Source organism: Balaenoptera physalus, assembly GCF_965194825.1.
Source record: "Balaenoptera physalus genome assembly, chromosome: 3".
Lineage (NCBI taxonomy): Eukaryota > Metazoa > Chordata > Mammalia > Artiodactyla > Balaenopteridae > Balaenoptera > Balaenoptera physalus.
This window is the reverse complement of record NC_138890.1, coordinates 149941387-149954872: the sequence shown is the minus strand read 5'-3', so window position 1 is coordinate 149954872 and position 13486 is coordinate 149941387. Positions and strand designations below refer to the sequence as shown.

At 35.2% G+C, this 13486-nt stretch overlaps 1 pseudogene across 1 annotated transcript in view; it reads right to left on the bottom strand.

Moving 5' to 3' along the window:
• LOC309656871 (coiled-coil domain-containing protein 167 pseudogene) overlaps positions 1-13486 on the bottom strand; it is a 586379-nt pseudogene that overhangs the window by 339220 nt on the left and 233673 nt on the right. Inside the window, exon 3 of the transcript XR_014268334.1 lies at positions 7760-7893. The product of XR_014268334.1 is annotated as a coiled-coil domain-containing protein 167 pseudogene (transcript). The remainder of the gene's footprint in view (positions 1-7759; positions 7894-13486) is intronic.

Here is a 13486-nt window from a genome sequence, read left to right as displayed (position 1 = left end):
GCAATCTTTATCAAAATATCAATGGCATTTTTCACAGAACTAGAACAAATAATCCTAAAATTTATATGGAGCCACAAAGGACCCCAAATAGCCAATGCAATCTTGAATAAAAAGAACAAAGCTAGATGTATCACGCTCCTTGACTTCAGACAATACTACAAAGTGTTAGTAATCAGAACAGCACAAAACAGACACATAGACCATCAAAACAGGATAGAGAGCCCAGAAATAAACCCACACACTTACGGTCAATTGATCTACTACAAAGGAGGCAAAAATATACAACAATGGGGTAAAGTCAATCTCTTCAATAAGTGGTGCTTGGAAAACTGGACAGCTACATGTAAAATAAAGAAATTAGAACATTTTCTCACACCATATACAAAAATAAACTTAAGATGGATTAAGACCTAGATGTAAGACCAGAAACCATAAAACTCCTAGAAGAAAACACAGGCAGTACACCCTTTGACATAAGTTTTAGCAATATTTATTTGGATCTGTCTCCTCAAGCAAGGGAAAACAAAAGCAAAAATAAACAAATGGGACCTAATTAAACTTAAAAAGCTTTTGCACAGCAAAGGAAACCCATCAACAAAATGAAAAGACAACCTACTAAATGGGAGAAAATATTTGCAAATAATATGTCTGATAAGGTGTTAACATCCAAGATACATAAACAGCTCATACAACTCAATATCATAAAAACAAACAACCCAATTAAAAAATAGGCAGAGGACCTGAATAGACATTTTTCCACAGAAGACATACAAATGGCCAAAAGGCAGATGAAAAGATGCTCAACATCACTAATCATCAGGGAGATGCAAATCAAAACCACAATGAGATATTACTCCATACCTGTCAAAATGGCTATCATCAAAAAGACCACAAATAATAAATGTTGGGGAGGATGTGGAGAATAGTGAACCCTCATGCACTGTTGGTGGGAATGTAAATTGGTAGAACCTCTGTGGAAAATGGTATGGAGGTTCCTCAAAAAACTAAAAATATAACTATCATAGGATCCAGCAATTCCACTCCTGTATATGTATCCAAAGAAAACAAAAACACTACTACAAGAAGATACATGCCCCCCAATGTTCATAGCAGCATTATTTACAATAGCCAAGTTATGGAGTCAACCAAAGTGTCAATCAACAGATGAATGGATAAAGAAGATGTGGTATATATATCCACATATATATATATATGTATATGTATACAATGGAATATTACTCTTCCATTAAAAAAAACCAAAATGGCGCCATTCCCAACAACATGGATGGACCCGGAGGGCATTGTGCTTAGTGAAGTAAGCCAGACAGAGAAAGACAAAAACTGTATACTTTCACTTACATGTGGCATCTAAAAAATAAAGCAAATGAATGAATATAACAAAACAGAAACAGACTCACAGATACAGAGAACAAACTAGTGGTTACCAGTGGGGAGAGGGGAGGGGTGAGGGGCAAGATAGGGGAAGGGGATTAAGTGGTACAAATTACTAGGTATAAAATAAATAAGATACAAGGATGTAATGTACAGCACATGGAATATAACCAATATTTTATAATAACTTTAAATGGAGTATAATCTATAAAAATATCAAATCACTGTGTTTTACAGAAACTAATATAACACTGTAAATCAACTATACTTTAATAAAAAAAAGGTAAAGAAAACAAAATTTAAAAATCTTTAGCTAAACTGAACAAAAAGAATAAAAGAAAAGTCTTAAATTATAAAATGAGTTATGAAAGAGGGGACATTACCATTGACCCTACAGAAATAAAAAAGACTATCAGGAAATACTATGAACAGTTATATGCGAACAAATTAGATGACTTAGGTTAAATGGAAAAATTCTTCGAAAGACATAAACTACTGAAACTGACTCCAGAATAAAAAGAAAATTCTCAATAGGTCTAGAACAAGTTAAGAGATTGAATCTGTATTGTAAAAAACTACCATAAAGAAATGCCCAGGCCAGGATAACTTCACTGGTAAATACTACCAAACATTTAAAGAAGAATTAATAACAATTTTCCACAAATTCTTCCAAAACTTAAAAAGAAGAACATTTTCCAATTTATTCTATGAGGCTATTATTACCTTGATACCAAATCTAATAAAAGATATCACAAGATAAGAAAACTACTGATCTTTATATTGTTATAAATATTGTACTTTCATAAACTGCTGACCTTAATCAATGTAGGTGCAAAAAAATCCTAAACAAAATACTACCAAACCGAATGCAGTAACATATGAAAAGGATTATACACCATAACTAAGCAGGATTTATCTCAGGAGTGAAAAGTTGGTTAAACATCCAAAAATCAATTAACATAATACACCATTATCCATAGAATAAAGGGCTACAACTGCATGATCATCTCAATAAATGCAGAAAAAGCATTCAACAAACTTCAATATGCCCTTAGGATAAAACACTCAATAAACTAGGAATATAAAAGAATTTCTTTATCATGATAAAGGATACCTATGAAAAACCCATAACAAACATCACACTAAATGGTGAAAAACTGAATACTTCCCTCTAAGGTTAGAAACAAGACAAGGATATCTTCTCCCTCCACTTCTATTCAACACTGTATTGGAGTTCAAAGGACAAATTCAAAACCCTGGATATGATATGTAAAGCCTTTTAACATGTGTCTCAACCTAATGTTCATTTCATTTCTTCCCACCTTTTTAGTGGAAAGAAGCCTTCAGCCACATAGAAGTGCTCATCGACCATGGCATGTTCTATTACTACTCTGTGTCTTTGCATATCCTGTTCTCTCTGGAAAGCTCTTCATTCCTTTCTATGCTTGGTGAACTCCTATCCACTCTTTTTTTTTTTTTTACAATTTTAAATTTATTTATTTATTTATTTATGGCTGTGTTGGGTCTTCGTTTCTGTGCGAGGGCTTTCTCTAGTTGCGGCAAGCGGGGGTCACTCTTCATCGCGGTGCGCTGGCCTCTCACTGTCGCGGCCTCTCTTGTTGCAGAGCACAGGCTCCAGATGCGCAGGCTCAGTAATTTGTGGCTCACGGGCCTATTTACTCCTTGGCATGTGGGATCTTCCCAGACCAGGGCTCGAACCCATGTCCCCTGCAGTAGCAGGCAGATTCTCAACAACTGCGCCACCAGGGAAGCCCCTATCCACTCTTTTAAACTCAGTTTAACAGCTTACTTTTACCTCTTCATGAGTTGGTTGCTTCCTCCTCTGGGAATCTCAGGTACAGTGAAGCTCTTTTAACTGATCTTCACTTAGTAGACTTATTAACCCTGGATCTTCATTTGCTCCATGTTATATGCCGATGTACATGGCCTTCTGCATGTTTTCTGGTATCCCACATTCTTCTGCTCCCACAAATGGGGACTGAATTGTGAACTTACTAAGAATAGGTTTCTTCCCAAACTAGTTGATAGTTGCACTTATAAATTTACTCTTTTTGAGGGGGAGGGGGTCTGTCTTTTCCCATTGAATATAAGTTCCATGTGGGCATGAATTTATCTGTTTCATTCACTGTGATTTGTCTTGTTCACAAGTTTTGTTCACAAGTATCTGTTGAACTGTTAAAATATTATGCGAATAAGTAGCAATACTTTTGGCTGTAAAGCACTTGTGTGAGAAAACATGTAATTGACAACAGTTTAAAAAATAGGGATTTATTTTCTGCACAACAAGAAGTCTGCAGGTAGAGCATTGCTGTCACTGATTTAGCATCTTAATTATGGTAACATTTGGGAAGTTCTCTTGGCCTTTACCTCATGGTTGCAAGACGGCTGGAGCACCTCAAAGTATCATATCTTCATACCATATGGGAGGCAGGAAAAAATAGGAAGCACTGCAAGACAGACCCCTTATATTTTACCAGCTAGAACTGTGTGTTAAATGAAACCTATCCTGGATGCTGGGCTAACATTACCCGAAATCAAGTTACTCTCCCTGATGTCTGAACACAATCAGAGTTTTGTTAGTGTACATCAGGGGGAAGTAGGGAATGTCTTTTGGGATAGGCATCAGGCAGTGGTCGACACAATATACAAACCAAAAAAACGTAAGTGGGAAAGAAAGTTACAATTACACATACACACACATAGCTGGTTATTGTTATTTATGGTATTTATGTTCTATAAAGTCATAACAAACACTGAATTAGTGAATACTGAACCATTGCTCCTAGGGGAAATATAGGGTTAGGTTCTTGTGAGCCTCTGGTCATGTTTACATCAACCAACCAATACACAACTTTGTTTTACGTGAGCTTCTGTTTAACGATAGCTTATTTAATATACATTGTGATTCAGTAACATCAAACTCACAGGCAACAGCACTGTAACTTGTGCCTAAACGAAACTTAACTGCAACATGTATTTTTTCCGTAAGGCACATCACAGCCTTCTTGTGCTTAAGAACACTATATAGCACTTCAGAATTATGCTCTGTGGCCATTTTAACCATCAACAAAAAGCACAAAAATGCAAAAAATATGGTACTAAACAGACTGAAAAGTACACTTGTTTTCAGAATGAGAGCTGAAACAAGAAGGCAGAGCATTTTTGCCTTGTTCAGTGTCCACTGGGAATGTGTACAGTTGGGTGACTCAAATTTTTTTGCTGCTCTGTGTCCACAATGACTGTGGACATGTCCACAAATGACTTTGAAAGGATGGAATTATGATTTTTGGGTTACAAATACATTTTAGAAAGTAGGTGAATTCTTAAATATGGAATCCACAAAAAATGAGGATTTTGTTATAAACTTTTCATATTCTCTTTTTTTAACCATGTTTATTTTATCAGTGGATTATGGCATTGTCTACCACACATCTTTCCTTCTCCTTACAATAGCTTGACTACATTTTCTAGCTTTCCTTGGAGTTAGGCATGGTCTTGTGGTAGCCTTGCTGCCAGAGGAATGGACACAGAAGCAATATGTAGTATCTCCAGACTTGGCCCACAACATCTCCAAACAAGATTCTCTGTGCTCTTTTCCTTTTCTCACTGTCTGGGATGGAGAAAAACCCCAGGGCAGTCTTGGGAGTCCTGTGTTGAATTTTGTAGAGTCACAGGATGGCAGAAACCATTGAAAGGAGACCAGGAAACCATTATCCCTCAATCATCATTCTGAAGTAAACTGCCCAACATGAGGGAAAAATATGCTTTTGTGTTAAACCACTGAGATTTGGAGATTTATTTGTGTACAGCAGCTAGCGTTACCTTAAGTAATACTGATCTACTACTATTCCAGTTAGAACACCTTGTCTATGTCTCTACTGCCTAATTCTCTGGAGGATGTACCTTAATTGCTTTGTAGGGTCTGATGAGGATATTATTTTACTCAACCATCTCTGGTCAGCTTCAGTATCAAGGCCAAAATGATAAGAAAGAAAGCTGAGTTACTGGCTACACATTCAAGGTAGTCTTCCATGCATAGATTAATGGTGTTGTTTGTTACTATCTATTGCATTAGAAAACTTAGATCCTGGATTATTTTATGAATTCACAAACATTCACTGAACTGGTAGAGATATATGATTATTTTTTTATCTGCTACATTAGACAGATAATTTGGCCTAAAAGAGACAGCCTTCATAGGGAAACCCAAGATGAGTTCAATAGGTCAAGCAATATTAAATGCATGAAACCCAGGATGTGAGGGGGAAAGTTATACATTTTAACTCTCATAATATTTCTGGGATGTCTTTAACTTCTGGCTCAGTATTCTCCTTTTACTCAATCTCCTTGATTTCTCTTCACAAAAAGTGTGATTTAAGAATGTGTTGGAAAGTAGCATATTAAAATAACTCCAGAAATGTTTATTTCCCTTCAATGATAGCACTTTGGGGGAAAGAATTAAAGTGGTCCTGGAGACTTCCCTCATGGGCATGCTCTCTGTCCCAGACTAGTTACTAAACCTTTGATCATGAACTGAGAGCCTCCGCATCTCTTGGACAGATTTTCATCTCCCTGGGAAGTTTTCCTTGCATCAATAAACATTTACCAAGAAACTGTGTTTCAAGCTTCATGTTAGGTACTACACTAAGAATTCAAAGATGACAAAGTCTCTGTTCTGAGGAACTAGATACCTGAATCACATATTTAACAACGTAATAAGTACTATAATAGAGATATGTACAGAATTCCACAAGAAGAACAATGAATTCTGGGACGATGGGGCAGTGAAATAAGGGTAGATAAGACTCCACAGTGAAGGAGATATTGGAGCTAGCCCTTAAAGGCTTTATGGGATCTTCCTGACATGCAGAGGCAGGAGAAGAAGGATTCTGGACAGAGGGTGTAGTCACTACAATGTCTCCAGAGACAGGAAAAAACAAAATGTGTTCAAGCCATGGTGAGGAGTTCAGTACGACTGGAAGGTAGTAGGAGGAATGAAGGGGAAAACTAGAAATAAAAATTTAAAAAGTAGAAATGAGCCAGCCACAAAGGTCTTGTATGCAACCTGTATCGGGGGAGAATGCAATGTATGATCCCTCACTGCTTTCTGAGGAGGGTGGAACTAGCAATCAAAGGGTCTTTATTATTTCCTGAATGAGGTAATGAGTGTGCCTATGCATGTTTGGTATATCTGGTTCATTACAAGATATATAAGAACAAAAATAGGTAGAGAGAGTTATAGGTACAAAAGAAAGGAATTGGAAGATTTAGGGCCTTCATGCTGGAGGAACAACAACAACAAAAAAGCCCATAAGTGGTCACACAGCTGAAAAAAGACTGGAAAAGATTGAAAATTGTGACGAGGATAGGATTCATTGAGCTATTTGCCATGAGATGAATGACCTCTGCCTCTCCTATAAAATTGTAGGTAACTTCTACATTGTTTGTTAATGTTTTGGTATGACAGTATTATTTACTGAAGAAAGCAAAGAAGTTCTGGGTTCACCTATTCTGCGGGGTTGGCACTGGATGAAAATTGAAGCTGTCTACATGGAAATCACTTATTTATGCTAAATTTGATGTTGAATCTCTAGGCAGCCAGGACCATAGATTTTAAACAGATAGGTAGTATCACATTGGATTTTTAGGACTAATAAGTCTAGATTAAAGCATGTTAAACAAATGATGGTGTAGCAGAGATTGTAAGCTTTTCATCATAATCAATGTTCTCACTTTCTTCCTGCCCCCACAGCTAGAGCTACATTTTCTAGGCTTTCTTGCATCTAGATGTCATGATGTGATTGAGTTCAAACAAACAGAATGTTGAGCAGAAATGATGGACACCACCACTAGGTCGAGTCTATTAAACACATATTTCACTTTCTTTCATACTCTTTTTTTTCTAGGTTGGCTGGAATGGAGATGGCCCACAGGACCATGTTGAAACATATATTTAAAAAAACAGAAAAGCCTCCATTATTCTGGGCCCCTGAACGACTCTGTGGAAGGGGATCCCCCAACCAACTATTTATAATAGTGTAGTAATGTGAGCAATAAGTAAACTTGTTTTGTGTTTGAAACACTATAAATTTTGGATCAATTTCTAATAGCTATTGGGTGACCCTAACTAACACAGATGGGAAAAAATAAGATGCTTTAAAAACAATCCAGGGAGGTGGGATGAAAACCTGAACTGAGGTAACGACAATGGAAACAGAAAGATGCTACCAGTTCATGACCTAACCATTTCTCACCAATATACATTAGTCAGGTATTGCTGTAATATCAAGTAACAACCCCCCACTTTGGTGGCTTATAACAACAAGCATACGTTTTTCTTACTCACAAGTCAAGTCTGTAGATCAGTTGTGGTTTAGCTGATCTCTGCTGGGCTTAGGTGGGTTTGGCTTCAAGTTGTGAGGTGGTTCAGGTCTATCCTAGATGTCTCATTCCGGGGCCTTCAGTGAACTGGGGAATACTCTTCTCATGGCAATGGCAAAAGCACAAGAGAGTAAAAAGAAACACATGATTTTTCTTAAGGCCTAGCTCAGAGCTAGCACTCAATCACTTCTCTCCACATTTCATAGTGAAAGCAAGTCACATGACCAAGCCCAACATCAATGGGACATGTAAGTGTAATCCTGTCATGAAGGAGGGCAGGATTCATGGCAAAGGGAAAGAAGGGAGGAAAAATTGTGAACAAAGAATACAAGGTACTTCAAAGTGTATTTCAAAATTGTTCTCTTTTGTGAAGCTTTCCACAATTATTCCAACCTACCTTATTCCTTTTATATCTATTGTCAGTTATCACATTGCTCTGCTCATTTTACAGGAGTTTGCTTTATTCTATTTTCTTAACTGGTTAAGAAGCCTGCCATATACCTAGATATATTGATAGAAGTGACTAGCTAATGGTCTTAAGGCAAACACTTTTCTAACATATTCTCAAAGCAAAAATACTGCTCCTTATTTTGTGTGGCTATGTTAGGCAAGGGAGAAATAGGGCAGCCAAGCTCAACAAGAAGCAAGTTATGAAGTTTAAAGTACATGAATAATAATGTCAGGAGGCATTAAGTTGGTGCTACTCTTGGGAAAGGGAGATTAATACTAGATTAGGTCCACAAAGAAAGTTATCAACAAGGTGTTCTGTAACTACAAAGAAAATGTATATCTTAACAGTGAATATATAACTATGAATTTTGTGATTTAAAGGCAATAAATTTAGAGTACATATGTGTCAAGGTAGAAGGACAGTGGGGCTCTTTTCAGGGAGCATGAAGGGGGAAAATCTTGACGCTATTTAATAAATTGGGCCATAATAGAGAAGGAATAAGGAAGCCTCACTACCTATACCCAGCCCCAAATAACTATAAATGGGATTGTTTGAGAAAGAAGGGCAAGTTCAATGAGACTTAGTAATGAGCAGCCTATCTCCAACAGTGCCAGTAATAACAGAACCCAAGAGAGGCCCCAATCTGGAACCCACACAGCAAGATCACATGATCAAGATCCCAGATGAATATAAAACAGAAGCATATGTCAAGGATTCTTAACAAAAATAACAATAATAGTTTCTTTTAAATACTACATAGGGCTTATGTGAGTCTTAATCATATAGGATAGGTTCAATACATGTTGTAACATATCAATAAAATTAATTAATTAAAAAATCACTTGATTAGCCCTACAAGTTGCTATCTCAATGATTCATTATGACTTAATTAAAAAAATTCCAAATGGCATTGCTCAACTACATTATTGATCTAACTCTGAATATTAGGATCAAATACTTTTTGCTATTTCCCTCAACATGAAATCTACCTGTCTAAATGATCCAAAGAAGTATTTGAGAATAATTAAAATAACAAGATTAAAATAATTATTTAAAAATTAAATTTTGTGTTAAAATATGGCACAAATATTATAAAAAGGCAAATAAAGATTACATAGGTAATTGTAACACATGTATGCTTTGTATACTATGGATTCTTTGTATATTATGTATACTTTGTATTCTTTGTATACTAGCCTTAACATATAAAATCTTCCTATAAACAAAGAAAAAAGATGACATCAACAACAGAAACATGGGTAAAGAAGTTAATAGGCAACTGATGAAAGTAATAAAATGAGCAGGATACATAAGTCTAACCCATTAGTAATAAAAATAAAATGCTCCTGAAAATGAAATAGCATTTTTAACTTCCTAAATTAATAAAGACTTTAAAAATAATATTTAAATTTAGCAAGGGTTTAGGGAATTGGGCATACACTGCTGGGGGGTAGTTTATATGCATCTTTTTTATTTGATTTTACTTTAAGTAAGTTAGTTTAAGGAAATAATCCTGAATGGGAACAAAAATTTAGTTATAAGCATGTTTACCATAGTGCTCTTTTTTAATAGGAAAAAAAAAAGAGAAACAACATGTGTCCAACAGTGGAGAATTGATTAGATAAGGTACATTATATCTATATAATGAATTTCAGATGGAAAGATACTCACACCACATTTTTGAAGGGGGTAAATAATTTCAGAACAATATTATAGTATGATCCCATTTCTTAAAAAGAATTATCTTTCTCTTAAAAAGTAGAGGAATACAAACTAAACAGTTAAAAATTATAATTTCTAGGAGATTAAAATATAGATGGCTCAAATTTTCTTATTTTGTTTATCAAAGTTTCAAATATCCTATGATGGATTTATATCTTTGTGCCACTAGAAACATACTAAATGCCATTTAAAAAATTTTTTTTTCAAAAAAATGTCTAAAAGACAGTCTAAAAGATGACTTTGCAAATCACTTTTAGCAGTGGAATAAGGGTATAATCTCTAAAAAATTACTACCTTAAAAGGACAACACTCATTCAAAAACACAAATTCTGAGATGATAAATAAAATTATACTACTTGAGAACCAAAAATTCTACTTAATTAACTAGCTTATTAAAAGCTGGGTATTGATGAGGTGAAGTAGTCTTCTTGCTGAGGAAAAACAAGCACACTGGCCATGATGTCAGAAAAAATAGTTCAGAAAGCAGAGGATTCCTAGAAATAGTTAAAATTACATAAATGTATTCTCTTGCTTAATTATGTCTATTAATTTTGGCCTCTGTTGTTCATCTCCAGAAAAAATGGTCAAAGTCTGCCAAAATCAGTCTAACACTGCTGCATTCAAAGGTGTAACAAAGAATGTTTGCTAATACTGATTATGCCATATATCTGCATCATGCTTTATAAATTATAAAGCACTTTTATATACATTTCATATCCCCAAAGCAATTTTTATTTTAAGCCTGGAAGTATAAGAAAGAATAAAAAAGAAAGAATAACAATTTTAACTAGTGCTTAGCTCCAATATCACAAGCATCTACAGATATTTATTGACTACTTTCTGTAGATAAGATATCTTACAAAGAAATACCTCCTCCTAGACTGATTCTTCCATGTGAAATGAAACCTGGCCTTTAGTATCATTGCATCTTATTGCAATTACTTTCTTTTCTGTTTCCTCTCCCACACTATTGAGCACTGTAAATCTTATTCATGTTTGTTTTCTAACATTTAGTAGAGTGCCTAGCCTATAGTAAGTAGAAAAATCAATGTTTTTTGAATGCTGAATGACACTTGTTTTAAGCAATTAAATCAATGTTTTCTATGTAATATGTCAATTATATCTCAATAAAGCTGGAAAAAATCAATGTTTTAGCAATTGTTATTAAATTGATTTAGTAATTGATTGGTATTTCTTTTCTAATGATTTGAGCATGTTCCAAATACTAGCTGAAATATGTCAGTAAAGCTCAGCAGAAAAGCTGCTAACAACATAGACATGGTAACATTAATAGAATCTCTCTGTCGTTTCACAAGATTTGTTTTTTCCAAGTCTAAGTGTATAGAAAGCTGTTTCAACTCTACAACCTCTGGTTTTGATTAGATGGACTGTGTTTTCTCCTCTGGTGTTGAATTTCAGCTCTGAACATTGTTAAGATGTCTCCACAGTTTCATTTGCCAAAATAGGCAGTTAATGTTGTTCTCATCAGCCTTATAAGAATCTTTTCCTTAATAATACATCTCTTATTTAGAGAAGGCTTATTGAGCAAATAGGCTGCCACATTTCTATAAGAATTCAAACTTCTTTTGGAACGATGTGAACTTAGAATGATAAGTAATTTCTAATGTATCACAAATGTAGAGGTATGGTTATCAACTGTATCTATGGGAGATAGCTTCTCTCCTGCCCAAATTTTACTTCAGTTTAAATTAAAGATGTTGATTCTTTTTCAAGTGAAAATTCTCTAGCTATTGGCAATCATCTGGGCTTCAGTTTGTTGAATGAGTCTCAGATCCTTTCCTGAAATCAATTTTTAATAAATTACCAGACTCTAATTATTCAACCTATGGAAAATATGAAAGGGGAGACCCACTTTACCAAATTTGCAGATTCGTCCATGGCAGGCTGAACTTCTCCAAAGTCAAATAGTAACCTTTTAAATCAATCATAACCAGCTGTCACTGATCTCTGTCTTAAAAATGAGAGGGATACAATTTTCTAATTCCTTTGGTAGAAAACAGGCATATACCATAATATTCAAGAGCTTTCTCCAGTAATAAAGTTTGCAATTTGAATGAATCCACTGTGACCAGTCTGCTTTGATCAAAACCAAGTGAGAACTTTTAAAACGCTCTTGTGACCCTTCCTATTTCAGGGGTAAAATTCCTCCCAAACTAGCTGAAAACATAACTTCATTCATCTATAAAAAGAATTATCTTATTTGTATTTTATCTCATACATTCCCAGGGGACAGAGAATTCACTTCCGTAGACAATACAGTGGAAAGTTGATTTTTTTCCTTTAAGAAGATGTGGTACTTATATCTGATATAAATATGAATTAAGATTGTAATCCAACTGTATAGATTAAATAAAATCTATTAGAATGGTTTTGATTTGGAAAATTTACTCCTGTTCTTACTTCACATTCATACTCCAGCAAGCAGTCTTTTTTTTTTTTTTTAAATCAAATGAATTACTTGCTATAATAATTCAGTCTTAAAATGGAGCGTGTGACGTTGAAGGACTGCTGTTTTTCTGTTTGGTGCAGATTTTAGCATAAGGAAGGGGATGTCATATATGATCTTTCCCATGAAGTAGTCTACTGTGGAACATGACTGTTCTCCAAATCATTTAAGAAAAAAAAAAAAAAAAACCCTAATGAATTAACATAGGGGGAAGGCTGTTTCCATGGCAATTGAACTATCAAAAAACCCAAAGAACAGAGACTCTTTCTTTAGCTAGTTTACGTAGTACCATTTTTAACTCCTTGCTACTGGCAGTCAGAATCAACAGGAGCTAAAAGTATCCAAGTAAGTGTTTCCTTTCCAAAACAACAAGAAATTTCATGATCCAGTTATTATTTCTTGAAAATATGATCAATATTTCCTGAGAGAGGAGAAGAAAAAAGGAGAAATTAGAAAGATGCTTATGAAGCACTTTGGGCAGAGGGCAGTGAATGTTAAAGAAGATACAACATGACTCCTCAGTTGTGTTTAACAAACATGTACTGATTGCCAACTATTTAGGGAACACAAAGATGAGAAGGAAAGATGGTCTAGACCTCAAGAAACTCACAGCCTACCACAGGAAGTCATTAAGTAAAGAGAAAATTCCTAAGCACTCTTGTAAAATCTATGGTAGTGATGCAAGCAAGGTGCTGGAGAGCATTGATGAAGGGCACTAATTTCATCTGGGGTGGGGTTGGGAGTTGCCAGAGAGGTGAAGCCTCTCAGGTTTTAAAGGATGAGTCAGAGGTGGATAAGTCAGTAAGAATGGAAAGGGCACCGTAGGGATCAGGATAGGTATGAGCAAAGGAAAAGCAGAATGGTTTGTACAGGAAAGAACTCTAAGCAGTTAGTTTTTTCTAAAGCAGTTAGTTACTATAGTATCAAGTGTGAAAAAATGGCCAGACTTCTGATAGAAAATGAAAGAGTCTGTGACAGAGGAGGATCTGTGACTTTGGATTTTTTCTAGATGAGACGCTATGGAGGGTTCATATTACTTTCTTGGTAATGGT